Here is a 17,499-nt window from a genome sequence, read left to right as displayed (position 1 = left end):
ATTAATTGGAAAATTCAATATTTTGTATGCAAAGCAGGTCTGCCACATGGTAAACCCACCTCGACACAAGGAAATTCCAAGAGGGAGAATCACCTAGTTCAAACAGACCCTCTACTTGTATTGGTTGATGAAAAACTTGTTGGGAAAGGTGATGGAGCAGATATCGGTAAACATGGCAGTCATGGTTTAGGGAATGCCAAACTACAAGTAGGAATTTCAGAAGGTGTAGTTTCAATTGCACAAACAGGACATTTGCCTTGGTCGAATTGAGTAGCACCTGCCATGCATTCTGGTTGAGACAAAGCTGCCCAGAACGAATGCCAAAGATCCAACACCAGTGGAATCAGTGTCAGCTGAACAACATGATTAACATGCCTTCTTTCTGATAATTTTGTTTATATATGTGGCTAGTTTTTAAATTTGTCTATGCGTTTACATATGTATGTAGAACTCTAGAGTATGGAAGTGGAAAACAAACTGAAACTTATATTGCTTGGATAGAGGGACTGAAGATTTTTTGCTACTAGATGGCATATAATGGAGATAGGTGGCCAACAAACTTGGTTTCCCACTGGGCAAGTTGAGGCCATTTAGCCAATTCTATGTGGTGCTAATTTGCTTTATATTAATGAAAAAGAAGGATCTACCAAGCTTAAAAATAATAATAAAAAAAATTAGATTAAAAAATTATTAAAATACACGTTTTAATGTGTGCGTGCGTGCGAGGTGGGATAACTTGTGCCATTAATTGCTTTGAGCTTCATGTAAGAGGTCTTGGGGTTGATCCCTCAAGTTGGTTGCCTTTATTTGCATGCCTCACTCAATGTTCGTATTGGGTTATGTGTCATAATGAATGATGAAGGGTTTATGTTGAGTACCATCCACTAAATGTGGGAAAGTCCACAAGGGTTTCCTTGAAATAAAAGAAAGAAATAAAAGAAATAGTTTATATAAATAAATATATATATATATCCCATTTTTGTCAACATATGTAGACATACACACCATGAGGTGTTTTTTTGTGGAAAATATCTACATATGTACATGTTTTACAAACTATATTATGTACATCATAAGGGACAAAAATTGGGTATTAGATGTCACACCTATAATGTCACAACCCAAAAGTTCTATGCTAATTAGTAAACCAAAAAATTGCACCTTGCATCTATTGACAACCCTCCATTATAGGGTTCAACCCTAAATCAATTCATGTTTTAAGTTTATTATGTTCATGTTGATCAGGTGTCCACTATTGAAGGAGGATCAACATGACAAGATCTTTTCCAAGCATTACAAACGTAGTCAAAGCTTTGTATCCTTAATATGGCCACTTATCCAATGATTTAATGTCACTTGTTAGCAAGTATGTCTAGAGGGGAACATTACCAATGCCATGCTAAAAATATGCATTAAATGGGAGGTTGATGTATAGGAGGAAGGTGGTAGGACAATTAAAGTAGCCTAATGGTCAAGCCAAGCCATTTATAAAGGCCATGTGTTTGGGTCAACAAGTACCAACCAAGGATAATGCCAATGAGATCAGAACAAGTCACCTCATGATCTTTCCAAAGTTACCAAGTTAGAGTTTAATCAAGATATGTAGGACATAAACATTAAATGCACATTTTTTGTTATAAATTCATAAGAGTATTAAAACTAGCTATAATTTTTAATCAACCCATTAATTAGTAATTAACATTAGATTTCAAGTGTTGAAAGCTTATACAACTTAAAATATCACAAATAACCCATAATCAATTGCTTTATCATTTTAATCAAGTTAATTAATCTTAGGTCTTTTTTTTTTAAACTCACCTTCAAATCAATGCTTCAACGAATAACCCTCACCTATTAGGAGGCTTGGATTGAAATTAAAAACAAGCTACCTCTATGATGCTTTGTAAAACTACATTATGCTCTTAATTAGAGTTTTTATTTTTTATTTTTTAATTCCATGTAACCAAGGACCCCATCCTCTAGTTCATGAGAAAAAGAGTAAAATATTCTTTAAGACCCAAGACCATTACAATAATATATTCAATATGAACTTAATATATCATTTTACAAAAATTAAAATTAAGTTAAAAAAGACAATTATTTCTTAATAAATCCAATTCATAAAATAAATTACTAAAATACAACATTTTAATTAGATAACTTTACTACATAAAAAAATTATGAAAATTCAATTTGAATTATTAATTTACATTAAATTTCAAGTGTTTAAAACTTACACAACTTAAAATATCACAAATAACCCATAATCATTTACTTCATTATTTTAATAAACTTAATTAATGCCAAGTTGGTTTTTATTTTATTTTTTTAAATCACTTTCAAATTAATGTTTCAACCAATAACCATTACCTCTTACTCAATCACAATGAGTGAATCAATTTAACAATATAAAAAAAAGACTTGGATTTAATTAAAAACATGTTGTCTCTACTTTTTGCAAAACTACATTATAATCCCAATAAGAGTTTTTTGTTTTATTTTTTAGTTCCAGGGAAATAAACCCCCCATTTTCTATTTAGTAAAAATATAAAATAAAATATTTTTTAAGGCCAAAGATCACTACAATAATATATTCAATAAAAAATTAATCTTTTCTTTACAAAAATAACAATTATTTCTTTAAACTATTTAAAATAAATTAGGAAAATACAACATCTTAATTAGATAAATAAATTATACCCCTGATTGGGGTGCAAGCCGACAGATCACCTCATTAAGACGATGTTAATGGAAGGTACTGTGAGGTACAGAACCACCGACCCCCACATGCTCAAGGCGATGGGTGCGGTGGCTCTTTGCATGATGATGGACAATGTATTAAGGAAAGGTGACAATGAAAGAAGGGAAAGAGTTTTAGTTTGTAATTGCCTAGAGAGAAGTGTAGTAAGCAACAGAACGACTGAGTGCAAGGAGATTGGAGCGGCGGGCTGGTACAGTGGCTCCACGAGCAATAAAGAATCTGCCGTCTGCAAGCGAAGGAAACCAGGTATGTTATTGGCAACCTCTCTCATCTCATTATGCTGCCCTGTTTCTGGTTTCATTTGAGGGAGATGGAAAGAATATTGGGGAAGGAGTGTAAGGATGTTAGGGTTTGGGGGCGTAGGCTAGTGGCGATAGTCTGCTTCTGCCTTTGTAATCCGTCGGGCATCCTTACAATCTTGCTCTGTTTTGAGATACTCCTATCCCGTATGGGAATTATGTTGGTTACAAGTAGGGAGCATAGTGTAGGAGCATGCAGTTGCGTCGCTGGCAATGCCGGGGGGTTGGGATATGGGGATATTGTCTACCTGTACACCCACATTCTAGGAGGAAACCCATGTCTTGTGGCCATGCACATCCAGAGGGGGGATTGTAGGGACCTGGGAATTGGGGAGAAGGAGGAGAAACACCGCGGGCATGAAACTTGGCAGGGAATTGAGATTGGCTATGGCAGAATGGGAAGGAGGGTAGGCGATGGCTGTGTTACGGGGCTCAGGGATGGTTGGCGCCTGTGTTGGGCTCCCATTTCGCTTGTCAGGTTGGCAGTAAAGGGCAATACAATCAGGTTGGGTCGATGGCTAGAAGGCAATTGGGTCTCTGTAACTGGGATTGAGGGGATATTACATGCATGAGCAATGCTAAGGGAGGGCTTCAATTGGGACTTGGAACCACTTGTGCAGGGTCTGGGTAGGGCCTCTCTGCGGTTCCCGCCTGCGACCATGAGGGGCACGCAACTGCAAGCGCTGGGAGGGGGTGTGAAGCTGGGGGGATACACAATCTTACCACCCATATACATGAATTCTGCAGTAACACAATGAAGATTAATTGGTCAATTGAATGTTTTGTATGCAAAGCAGGTTTGCCACATGGTAAACCCACCCCAGCACAAGGAAATTCCAAGACCGACTAGGTTACAGTTCATAAACCGACTTATCTGCCTCACATTACAAAGGACTAGGTCGGTGAGATTATGGCTCGACTAGCAAAGACCTGAGGCTGAGGTAAGAGGCCTCGAGAGGCCAAGCACGACACAAAACCTGGCTCTTCGGGTGGCCGACGAGGTCAGAAGTCTGTTGAGCATTTAATCAGTGAAGCGACAACTGCCTACCAGGAGGGAACCAATGAAGAAATTAGAAAACTGTTAGAAGAATGGGAGGCATAAGTGAAGTAGGAGAGTGAGACAAATACAGAGTTGGAGGACTAGAGAGTCCTCATCTCGGATCCTGGGAACACAAGAGGGAGAATCACCCAGTTCAAACAGACCCTCTACTTGTACTGGTTGATGAAAAGCCTATTGGGAAAGGTGATGGAGCAGATCTCAATAGGCATGGCAGTCACGGTTCAAGGAATGCCAAACTACAAGCAGGAATTTCAGAAGGTGCAGTTTCAACTGCACAAACAGGACATTTGCCTTGGTCGAATTGAGCAGCACCTACCATGCATTTTGGTTCAGACAGAGCTGCCCGAAACGAATGCCAAAGATCCAACACCGGTGGAATCAGCGTCAGCTGAACAACATGATTAACATGCCTACTTTCTGATAATTTTGTTTATATATGCGGCTAGCTTTTAAATTTGTCTATGCATTTACATATGTATGTAGAACTGAGTATGGAAGTGGACAACAAATTGAAACTTATATTGCTTGGATAAAGAGACTTAAAATTTTTTGCTACTGGATAACATATAATACGGATAGGTGGCCAACAAACTTAGTTTCCCACTAAACAAATTGAGAATGCCTAACCAATTTTATAGAGTGTTAATTTACTTTATATTAATAAAAAAAATCCACCAAACTTAACAATTTTTTAAAAAATAAATAAATTATTAGAATACACGTGTGAAAAGTTCTAAAGATTCCATTTGAATTATTTACCCACCTCTTAGCACGATTCACATAACACAAAAGAGTCCTTGTCGCGAAGACATACATGATTACAAAACCAAGGGCCAAGTGTGAACCATGTTCACATTTTGCAATTGCAAGACTCATTCTTCAACCGTTACAGGTCAAAATATAATAAAAAAGATTATTTTTTTCGAAGATTTTTGTTTCGATATAATTTTGTAGGTTGACCACGTGGATGGATACAAGGTCAAAGTATAATAAAAAAGTATTTTTTTCGAAGATTTTGTTTAGGTATAATTTTGTAGTTTGATGCTACGTGGATGGATAAAAAATAAAAGAAAGTTGCAAACGTGCTGGTGTTTAAAAAGTCACAAGGTGATAGGAATATACATGGGTATTTATAGTTATTATTATTATTATTTTAAAATTATTATATATATATTTTTATTTAAAATGTTAGGAGGTGATAAGAATGATAAGAAAAGTGATAAAAATATATATATATGTGGAATCTTATTATTATTATTATTTAATGTTTGAAAAGATTGTAATTGTATTAAAAAGTTTTTTAAAGTAATATAATGTAATGCATGTTTTCTATACATTTAATTAAGTTAAACTAAAATAAAATAAAAATAATCTTATATTAAAATAAAATGTTTATTTTATTATTTTTATTCTTAATGATTTTTGTTGGATATTTAAGGTAAATTTGATTTGGTCAAGTTATTGATTTTCGAGCTTCAAATTTATGAAAACCCATAGTATTGACCAGGCCTGGAATTTGACGTTCTGTAGGACGTATTTTGAATTCTAAGACGTATTTGACGGTAAGTGTAAATGTTTCCACGTCAAGCTTGACGTGTATTAGATATTTTCAACCCGTCAAAATGACGTTTATATTTGAATTTCATCCGTCAAAATTTATGATCCCTGTTTTGAGTTAGTAACGCTAGCCAGGGACCGGTACACAACAGAGTTCGAATTCGTAGAGTGTAGGGTTTTGGTTTGGAAAGAGGAGAGAAGGACGAACGAGAGGTGTAGGGAAAGGCAGATATCGATTGCATGCCTAATTTGAAATGTCAGGCCTCATGGCTAGTAACGCTTGAAGTGGGTGAAGTTAGATATTAAATTGAGTTGCAGCAAGATCAAGATACAAATTTAGTGCTTGACGTTGACTGGAGAAGAGGAGACAACCGCGCCATTAAACCACACCCAAACAGCGTAAGGTAAAATAAATACATTTTTCAAGTATCTGATGGAGCCAATGACATCAATTAATTTTATTATTAAACGTCTACTCGACATCACATAGATTATTTGTTCCATAATGGTAATTGTATCATTTTTTGTTCTCCACCCCGTACAAAGGACAAGCAACAAGGAAACCTGCTATTCATGGCTGGTTGCGTTGAAGGAATTGTGAAAATTTTGACAAACAAGCCAGGCTAAAACAGGAGTCGTCCACAACACTTTTCTCTAAGTCGGAACGTGTACATCATTCAGTAAACTTTGCTCAAGGTATCATTTTACCTTTAACCATATTAGCTTTTGATTTTTATTTATCACTGTGTGGAAAGTGAAATATTTATAACTGTGTGGAAAGTGAAAGATTCATTATATTTTCAAGCATTCACGTTTATGTCTCAAACACTGCTTATTGCAAATGCTTCTCCTGCAAAATATCGATGAGATCTTCCACCAGCCCTAATTCATTATTATTACATTCGATTTCAAGGATTGTTATTATTATAGCTGTTCAAACTCATTATTACCATTAATTTGCTGCAATTTAATTACGACGTCTGAAACCCATGATTATTCTAGTTGATTTTAGAAATTACTACTACAATCGATGGAAACCATTATTACAATTGATTCAAACAAATTTTTACCAGTGACATATTTGTACTTCTATTACTAATTACAGTAAATAATTTTCATGTTATGTTATTGGGAAATAAAAAATGAAAACATATTTTGAAAGCTTGATTGTCTAGTCACTTTGTCTAAACGCTTCCTTTTGAGATGACATTTAAATATCTATTATAGGTAATATGATACCTACACATCGAAATCCATATATTATAAAACACATGTGATTATATTTTTCCCTGAAACATTTTTACAATAAATACATATGTTGAGAAAGTATTTGTATCCTACCACTGCCACTCGTAACTAGTTGTTGAGGTTCTTTTTTATAACAAAAACTTAGATTGAAGATTAAATGCATTCTTCATATATATTTTTATGTTGTCTTTTTTTTTAATATATATTTATATATTGTCTTTTTCTTTAATAGAGAGATCTAAAATTGATACCGAATTAGTTGAACAATGGACCTAATTACATCTAACATGTTCTCCGGCTCCCAATGTTTGTAGAGTATGATGCCTCATCATTTTGTCATAAACATTCAAAAGCATGAAACCATCAAAAGTATTTCTAATTGAAATCATCAATGTACAAGAAGAAAAACCTATAAAAGCCATATTCATATTACCACCGAACAGAGAATTGAGTAATTGATCTATAATGTATCGAGTGAAGCTTATTAAATGCTCTGTTTAATCAAGATATTGTTACAACTTACTTTCCAACTTCTTTCTTCATCATATCAATATTTATTATTGATCAGGAGGGATGTTGTCTTTTTAAATGTCATACTTTTATAATGTGTTATTATTTTCCAACTTCTCATCAAATAATGGTGATTGAGGATTTTTATCATCTTATTCCTGTGGCTTTCTTTAGTGTTCTTTACATGTTAACATTTAAGTACATAATCAAAATTATTAATCTCAAAAGCTAAAAAATCTCATAAAGTCTTAAAAGTATGGTTGCCTGCTATTTAAAAACAAGGCATTTTCAGAGGGGATTAATGGACGTTGAGATGTAAGAGTAGTTTCTAGATTGACACTCAGACATTTGAGTAGAAAGTAAAATGAAGGGCATGAAAAGTTCAAAAACGTCATCAAATTTTCATTTGACAGGCAAAGAGGATTTGAAATTCCAGGCCTGGTATTGACTTTAGTATTTGTTATTTCCTTTCCTCTTTTTTGTTTTTTTGTTTTGTTTTTGTTTTATACCCTTCTTCTTTATTCTTTTATTATTATTATTATTATTTTTACAGAAACGGTTATGGGATTCCATTAAATGATTGGCAAAGAGCCACAAATTCAGTTACAAATAGTGAGACAGATTTCTGCATGTCTCTCCAGCAAGAGGAACATAGCGCCTATGCTTATCATACTCCTCTTTTTACATTTTGTATAGTGGACTTTTGCTGTTGATTTCCCGAGCTTAGAAATACAGACAAACTGATTCAATATATGCAGTAAATCATGGCTCTTTAGGGGATTGGGTCCCAAAAGGTTTCATTGTCTCTAAGAATAGTTCCGGCATCTAACTGGACTGCCTTGTTTGCCTCAATGTCTGCTTCTTTGTTATTTTCTCTCAAGACATGAAAGAATTTCAATTTCAGGGACTTTGCCATGCCTTTGATCCTTGTAATTATCCTTGCAAGCTGCAGATCCGCTGGATTAGTATTGGTCGCCACTGCTTTGATGATAACCTGGGAATCCCCAAAGACATTTGCCTCCTTGAGACCCAGCTCTTTGATAAGTTTGATTCCTTGAAAAAGGGCCATCGCTTCAGCTTGTATGCTTAAGGAATGGCCTAGTCCCCAAGAAAATCTGTGCGTAGATGTTTCTTCTGGGTTTATGATGAACCCTCCTGCTCCAGTAATTCCTGGATTTCCTTTGGCTGCCCCATCAAAGAAGAGAGAGGGAAGTGTTAGTTTAGACATCCAAGATTGAAAATCTTCTTTGTTTTTCCTGATTTGCCAGTCTTTGAGAGATGTAGATGTGCTTTTCGATTTTTGAAATTTGAAATTGAGGGCAGCTCCTAAATCAATGTCTTGTTGGCTTAGATTTGAATCATCTCTTTTGTCTCCCAGCCACTCAACAAGCTGAAATTTCACTGAATTTGCAACTAATCTAAAGTCCTGTTCCTTATTTATTATTATTATTATTATTATTATTATTATTTAAATAATGGCCAAAGACCTAAAAAATGGAGAATCTCCCAATATGTAGCGAAACGCTTCAATTATGACAGCAACGAAGTTGATGATAGGTTGATAGCCAAAGGCCTGGTGATCAACCAACGTGACTCTGATACCAAATGAAGCAAACAAAGTTCCTTCTATAGATTAATTACTCTAGAAGACTTGGAATATGAAATTATCCATCGAGGATATAAATATTATATTAAATATGTGAATACGAATGAGAATGTATGATTTAAAAATGAGAACGAGAGGCTTGCTTATATATCAGGCAAGTGTCTCTTCATGAAGAGGCATGTCTAAAGGAACTCTGTTCGCTTCAGTATTCACGTGGAATATTGCTTATTTAAAAAGGGGAATTAAACCAATCTAGATCCATCTTAGCTTGGATCTAGTGGAATCTCTTTGCATCTCAAGATATTTGTATCTCAAAAGATTTGGTCCCTCACAGTTAAAATGGATCTAGGCTAGTATGAATCTCCAAATGCCATGGATAATTTGGAAACCCTGCTCACAACGAAAGAAGTTTTCTCTTTAGAAGACATTAAGTTTGGGGTTAATCGCCTCGCTAATGGGAAAGCTAAGGACATTGAAGGTTACAAGGCGGAAATCTTAAAAATTGGAGGTCCTGTCCTCATTCCCCACATCCACAAGCTTTTTAATCAAGCAGTCAAGAAAGGGTTCCCTAAACCTTGGACTGAAAATCTCATTATCCTAATTTTTAAAAGTGGGGATACAAATAACCCCTCTAATTATCGAACAATTATGATCAGCCCTCTCTTAACCAAGTTATATGGTAGTATTTTGGAAAAGAAGTTAATCATATGAATTGAAAGTGAAGGTAAGCGGGCTAAAGGCCAAGCAGGTTTAAGAAGGCATCACTCAACAACAGACCACCTCGTTACACTTAGGATCATTGCGGAGGAATGTCGTAATGATAAATCCAATTTATTTTGTTGCTTTGTGGACTTTAGAAAGGATTTCGATACGGTTCCTAGATACAACCTTTGGAATAGATTAGAAGAGCTAAAGGTTCCTCTCGAGTTGAGAGTTGCCGCTATAAGGTTATACGAGAATGTAATTGCCAAGCTAAAGAGCAATGAGGGGTGGTCGAAAGATATTAAGTGTAACATCAGAGTTAAACAAGGTTGCCCCCTCTCCCCTACCCTATTTGGCATTTACATCGATAAGCTTGAAGGCTATTTAGAGGAAGCAGGATGTGATGGCATGATCTTAGCTGGGATAGTCATCATCCTTCTTCTCTATGCTGATGATATTGTTCTTTTGGCAAGGTGCCCATTTGATCTTGATAAGCAACTCAGGCTTCTTAAGGATTTCTGCTCTACCATGGGTATGACTGTTAACACTAACAAAACAAAAGTTATGAGTATCAAATCCAAGAAGGGCACTTACGCTAATTTTATGTATGACAATAATAACTTGGAGGAAGTGTATTCTTACAAGTACCTAGGAATTGATATTCATCACAAGCTCAACTGGAACCATAGCATTGAGAAAAGGATTAATGGGGGGTGGAAAGCTTATTTTGGTCTTGAAAATAATTGTAAAACAACAAACCTCGTAATGTGGGATAAAAAGAAGTTCCTCTTTGAAACTTTAGTCACTCATGTTATCTTATATGGCTGTGAGTTTTGGGGTTGCAGCTTCTCCAGAGAATCATGGAGAAAGATTGAGCAAATCCAGAAGCATTTTATAATTTATAACCTGAAAATTAAAAGTAATACACCCTATCCTATTCTCCTTATAGAAGCAGGTCTTTCCCATATTGAGAGCCTAGCTATGATTAGGTTTATGCTGTACAAGCACAAACTCAATAACATAGACGATCATAGACTTCCTAAGCTAGCTTTAAATTCCAGCCAAAACCACCTAAGGCTTAATCGGGGGTGGCATAAAGACACAAGGGCCTGGTTAAACTATTGGGAGATCAACGAGAATGATGCATTGTAAAACATAAATAACATTAAAGATATTTACGCCATAAGGTGTTCCCTCTGAGAAAGACATCCCTAGAATGTGACGTGTGCGATCCTGAGCCATTGATTATGTGTGTTAGATGATTGGAGTGTTTTCTGTCGTTCGTTTAATCTGTTTTTTTCATAGAAAAATGGTTTTTTTCCCATGGTAATGGGCCATGAAAGGCCAGGCCTGGCCTGCTGGCGATGAGACTCTTCGCAGAGACTGCCTGCTGGCGATGAGACTCTTCTGCTGGCGATGAGACTCTTCGCAGAGACTGCCTGCTGGCGATGAGACTCTTCTGCTGGCAATGAGACTCTTCGCAGAGACCGGATTCGTTTTCGTAAAACTTCGGATCGATTCACCTCAACCACGAGTTTGTGACATAATTCTTGAGCTTCTTCGTCTGTAGGGGCATCCAATCGATGCAGCCCGAGATGGATCTCATCTTCTTTCATTGTGTCCACAACGGGATCACACACAAGAATCAGTTCCCCTGCCATGCAATCCTGTGTAATAAACAATCCCCGCTCGCTTTTGGAAGATTCATCTGAAACCCTAATCTCGATCGGCCCTACAAAGCTCGACCCGGCCACCATTTCCGGCATAGAAAGATACCGCTTGAATCGCTGGCGGAGTTTCAGTATGTAAAGATCTCTGCATCTCTCCATGTCAGGACGATGGCGATCTAAATCAAGATGACCTTTGTCAAATAGCAATTTCCAAAGCAGGTAAGCTTCTTCATAATTCCCAGTAACCTCAAGTAACTGAGCTATGAGGATCTGGTGACGGGCATCTCCATTTCTCTGCAGGAACAGGGCATCTGCCAAAGCATTTGTGTAGCGCATTTTCTTGATGTATGCATTTGCACGACGAAAATGCAATTCGAACAAATCTTTCATAATTTCAGAATCATTATCAGAGGTGTTTCGAAGTGAATTTAGGGCGCGAGTGAACAAGTGAATAGCTGTGTCCATGTCTCCAATTTCAGAACCCCTTATTCCTTCCATTAACAAATCAGCCGCAGCAGGTGCTCGAGGAATGGAAGGCACAGGGACGAGGAAACCTAGGTTATCAATCCAAATGCAGAGGCAGCCATTCTTTGTGCGCACCAGATGAGGATTTGATGAGGATCAATCCAAGACTTGCTGGGCAGTATCCTCAATCTCTGTTCGAATGGTTGACGAAGTACTAGTCGCCTGCTGCAATATCTCGATGAGATTATGCGATATAATATTTGCAATAGTGTGTGAGAAGCCAATGCAACATATTCAATGACAATCAATACGCCAGAGGATTAATCGAAAGCAAGATAACAGGTTTGAGAAGGTTCCAGAGGCATTTAGACTCCCTGCAACTGCTCATTTACGGCGCGCGTTCGTGTTATGTAATAGATATAGGCCATATTTAGGATTCCTAAATATGGTAACTGCTTCCTCATGCCTTAAGTCTGTTATGTAGCTCCACTCATACCGTCCTTGAGTCACTTAGGGATTCTCTTGTAAAAAGTCTTCAGGATATAGTGAACATTTTGTGAACATACTCTGAAATTAGATAAGAAGCCTTCTGTAGAATACATCCAATCTTGTCACTTGAATTCAATTTGTTGGCCATTCAAAGTTCTTCCAAGACTGTTTATGTGGAAGATATGAAATATGCTGTCTGTTTTGTAAAAAGCTTCTGTCATGGTTGTTATGTCTTTTGATAAACAAATTTAGATGGCTCTTGATTGGCACAGATATCTATTTCTGTCTAAAGGATTTCATTACTGATAGTTGGGGATTGACATGAAGTGTTGGCACATGTTTTGTATTTAAGCAGATCTTGCTGTTGGTCGTTTTGAACACGCGGTCAGTCAAAACAATGCCAATGGGGAAGGATACAGTTATTGCTGATGTTGGAAATGCAGCTGAGGCAGTGAATGCTGATGAAGAGGCAGCCAATCCCCTTCATGAGATCCAGAGTCTTTGCATGCGATGTGGAATGCGATGTGGAAAAAATGTGAGGCTCGTTGGGAAACCCCCAATGCTCTTCTTGGATTGGTTTGATATGAATATGTTTGACTACTTCCAGTCTTCCAATAATTAATGATTATTGTTGAACTGTAGCTTTCTAACACTCTGTAAATCTTTTTTTTTTCTTAATAGGTCTTATTTAAAATGTGTGCCTTTTCTGCTATAGCTGTTAGAATTTTCAATGTATAATAACTGGTGCTTGAAGTTACATTCTTAACCAGAAAGTTACATATTCGGAATAGGAGAGACTTGTACTGATCATTCTCCAAAATGATATCAGGGGAAACGCATGGTGGATATTTGACAATGCTTCTATTTCATTATTTTCTTTCTCATATATCATTGTGTCTAGACTTTAGAGTTGGCTTTTGTTACTGGATTTCTTCTGCAGCTTGGATTTTGTTTTTTGGTGGACACGATATCTCTTTGTTCGTAAGCCCTGTTTTAGAAAAGGAAAGTTTGAGTTTACACTGTTTCATACTTATTGGGAATGACTATAGGTGGTTTTCACTTGTGCCAACTATATCAGCAAGTTTCCCCTACACACTAAATATTCACGCACTAGTGGAAGCAAGATCTTGTATAACTGGCAGTGTTTTTTAAATATGTTTTCTTGTTGCAATTGCTTATCCATGCCTTTTTAATGAAATGGACCCTAAGAGATTATACTGAAATCAGTTGCTTTTTGTGTTTGGATGGAGAAATTTTTCAGTCTCTAAGGGAATTTTCTTATCTCCATTTGACAGACCTCTTAATAAAATGATTTTCTTCCCTAAGATTTTCCAGATGGAAGCATTTCTTAGCCATATAGAATTTGTTAGTACATTTTTGTTTATAAGGCGTGCATTTTGATACAATGTTTATATAATACATTTGCATGTTTGAACAGTATGGACATCCTTTTTTCGTACAGTATAAAGCTTATAACATATTTATTATTTTTTTCTTTTCCTTGGCATACATATATATATATATATATATACATATATATATATATATATATATATATATATATATATATATATATATATATATATATATATATATATATATATATATATATATATATATATATATATATAGATATATATATATATATATATATATATATATATATATATATCTTCAGTAAAATGCTACTATTGTCTGCTCTTGAGAAAAGAAAATTCACAGCATAAATGGCAATGTTCAAGAGTCACATAGTAGTCCTTGCTCCATTCGTTACTAAGGGCTAGGATCCATGTCGTACTAAATAGTGCATGCACATTGTTGTTGTTTTTTTTTTTTTAACTGTAACGGATATAAGTTTTATTTATTTGAAAAAGATAGGAGGAGTCTTTTGCCGAGGCAGCCCCAATTACAAAGTAAACATCCAACAAATTCAGTTTTTAAGTTGCATCATTTTCAAGCAATTTTATAAGTAAACTAAAGGTTAGTGTTGAGTCTACATGTGTGGCTTGTCTTGGAAATGGTTGAACACCAATTCAAAAGATATGACAGGCCCCTCTAGCATATTAAGACTATTCATTGTGGTGATCAATCGTAGGCTACTCTTCCACATTTTTGTGGTGCAATCTAATCCATAAAGGCTTATCTTTATAAGTAAGAGTTTCATTGGATGATTTGAATGTGTTTTTTATGCTTTTTAGGAAAATGGAATAGTGGAATTCAGACCACGTCCTCACCATAATATTTTTTTTTATATCGGAAACAACGATGCCAGTGAATGTTCCCGGTGTAATCTTGTTTTTAGAAGTTCTTTGTTGTGGTTTATAATATTTTATCTGTCCTTCTTTTAACATAGTTGTCATATGAATTGCAGAAATATTATTATAGGTCCCTTTAATATAGTTATCATAGGAATGGCAACATTGTTAATATATTTTTCTCATAATAATTGGTTTGGCAAGTTGAGAAGTGCTTTACAATATTTTTATCTGTCTTTCTTTTAACATAGTTTTCATATTTTTATCTGTCTTTCTTTTAACATAGTTTTCATATGAAATTTGTGCTGTTGTGATTGAGTGGAATAATTATAAACAAAATCAGGTGACCTGGTTATATCTATCGATAAGACCACTCCTCGATTCTCTCCATCGTCAAGAACTATAAAGACCTTGTCCACTAATAAAAGGCAATCGACACACAGGGTTCCATACAGTTCTTTTCCCATCTGGATCTCACCCTCTATCAATCGATCCATCCATATTTGCACATATTGTGGGGTCGAAGCTGACAAAGGCTCTTGCAGAAGGTGCTTTTGCGTGATACCATGTTCAGTGTAATCATGGGGGATTAAGGTATCAAGAAAATCTTCAAAAGGCACACAAGACATATCATCTTCAATTCTTTTGAGAGATTCCTGTATTGCAGCTACCTTCTGCTGCAAGTCTTGCCTGAGAAAGTTTTCAATAATTTTTCCAAGTGATTTTTGCATCAGCACCCTGAGATTATCTGCCTCGGTCTTCTTGTCAAATAAATCATGCCCAGGGAGATCATATTCTTCTGTATCTTTAGGAGATTTCATATGCTCCAAGACTTGCTGGGCAGTATCCTCAATCTCTGTTCGAATGGTTGACGAAGTACTAGTCGCCTGCTGCAATATCTCGATGAGATTATGCGATATAATATTTGCAATAGTGTGTGAGAAGCCAATGCAACATATTCAATGACAATCAATACGCCAGAGGATTAATCGAAAGCAAGATAACAAGTTTGAGAAGGTTCCAGAGGCATTTAGACTCCCTGCAACTGCTCATTTACGGCGCGCGTTCGTGTTATGTAATAGATATAGGCCATATTTAGGATTCCTAAATATGGTAACTGCTTCCTCATGCCTTAAGTCTGTTATGTAGCTCCACTCATACCGTCCTTGAGTCACTTAGGGATTCTCTTGTAAAAAGTCTTCAGGATATAGTGAACATTTTGTGAACATACTCTGAAATTAGATAAGAAGCCTTCTGTAGAATACATCCAATCTTGTCACTTGAATTCAATTTGTTGGCCATTCAAAGTTCTTCCAAGACTGTTTATGTGGAAGATATGAAATATGCTGTCTGTTTTGTAAAAAGCTTATGTCATGGTTGTTATGTCTTTTGATAAACAAATTTAGATGGCTCTTGATTGGCACAGATATCTATTTCTGTCTAAAGGATTTCATTACTGATAGTTGGGGATTGACATGAAGTGCTGGCACATGTTTTGTATTTAAGCAGATCTTGCTGTTGGTCGTTTTGAACACACGGTCAGTCAAAACAATGCCAATGGGGAAGGATACAGTTATTGCTGATGTTGGAAATGCAGCTGAGGCGGTGAATGCTGATGAAGAGGCAACCAATCCCCTTCATGAGATCCAAAGTCTTTGCATGCGATGTGGAAAAAATGTGAGGCTCATTGGGAAACCCCCAATGCTCTTCTTGGATTGGTTTGATATGAATATGTTTGACTACTTCCAGTCTTCCAATAATTAATGATTATTGTTGAACTGTAGCTTTCTAACACTCTGTAAATCTTTTTTTTTTCTTAATAGGTCTTATTTAAAATGTGTGCCTTTTCTGCTATAGCTGTTAGAATTTTCAATGTACAATAACTGGTGCTTGAAGTTACATTCTTAACCAGAAAGTTACATATTTGGAATAGGAGAGACTTGTACTGATCATTCTCCAAAATGATATCAGGGGAAACGCATGGTGGATATTTGACAATGCTTCTATTTCATTATTTTCTTTCTCATATATCATTGTGTCTAGACTTTAGAGTTGGCTTTTGTTACTGGATTTCTTCTGCAGCTTGGATTTTGTTTTTTGGTGGACACGGTATCTCTTTGTTCGTAAGACCTGTTTTAGAAAAGGAAAGTTTGAGTTTACACTGTTTCATACTTATTGGGAATGACTATAGGTGGTTTTCACTTGTGCCAACTATATCAGCAAGTTTCCCCTACACACTGAATATTCACGCACTAGTGGAAGCAAGATCTTGTATAACTGGCAGTGTTTTTTAAATATGTTTTCTTGTTGCAATTGCTTATCCATGCCTTTTTAATGAAATGGACCCTAAGAGATTATACTGAAATCAGTTGCTTTTTGTGTTTGGATGGAGAAATTTTTCAGTCTCTAAGGGAATTTTCTTATCTCCATTTGACAAACCTCTTAATAAAATGATTTTCTTCCCTAAGATTTTCCAGATGGAAGCATTTCTTAGCCATATAGAATTTGTTAGGACATTTTTGTTTATAAGGCGTGCATTTTGATACAATGTTTATATAATACATTTGCATGTTTGAACAATATGGACATCCTTTTTTCGTACAGTATAAAGCTTATAACATATTTATTATTTTTTTCTTTTCCTTGGCATACATATATATATATCTTCAGTAAAATGCTACTATTGTCTGCTCTTGAGAAAAGAAAATTCACAGCATAAATGGCAATGTTCAAGAGTCACATAGTAGTCCTTGCTCCATTCGTTACTAAGGGCTAGGATCCATGTCGTACTGAATAGTGCATGCACATTGTTGTTGTTGTTTTTTTTTTTAACTGTAACAGATATAAGTTTTATTTATTTGAAAAAGATAGGAGGAG

The sequence above is a fragment of the Pinus tabuliformis genome, chromosome 5_1 (genome assembly GCF_031772625.1).
Source record: "Pinus tabuliformis cultivar Carrire ecotype Pingquan chromosome 5_1, CPIR1, whole genome shotgun sequence".
Taxonomy (NCBI): Eukaryota; Viridiplantae; Streptophyta; class Pinopsida; order Pinales; family Pinaceae; genus Pinus; species Pinus tabuliformis.
This window is presented reverse-complemented; position numbering follows the sequence as displayed.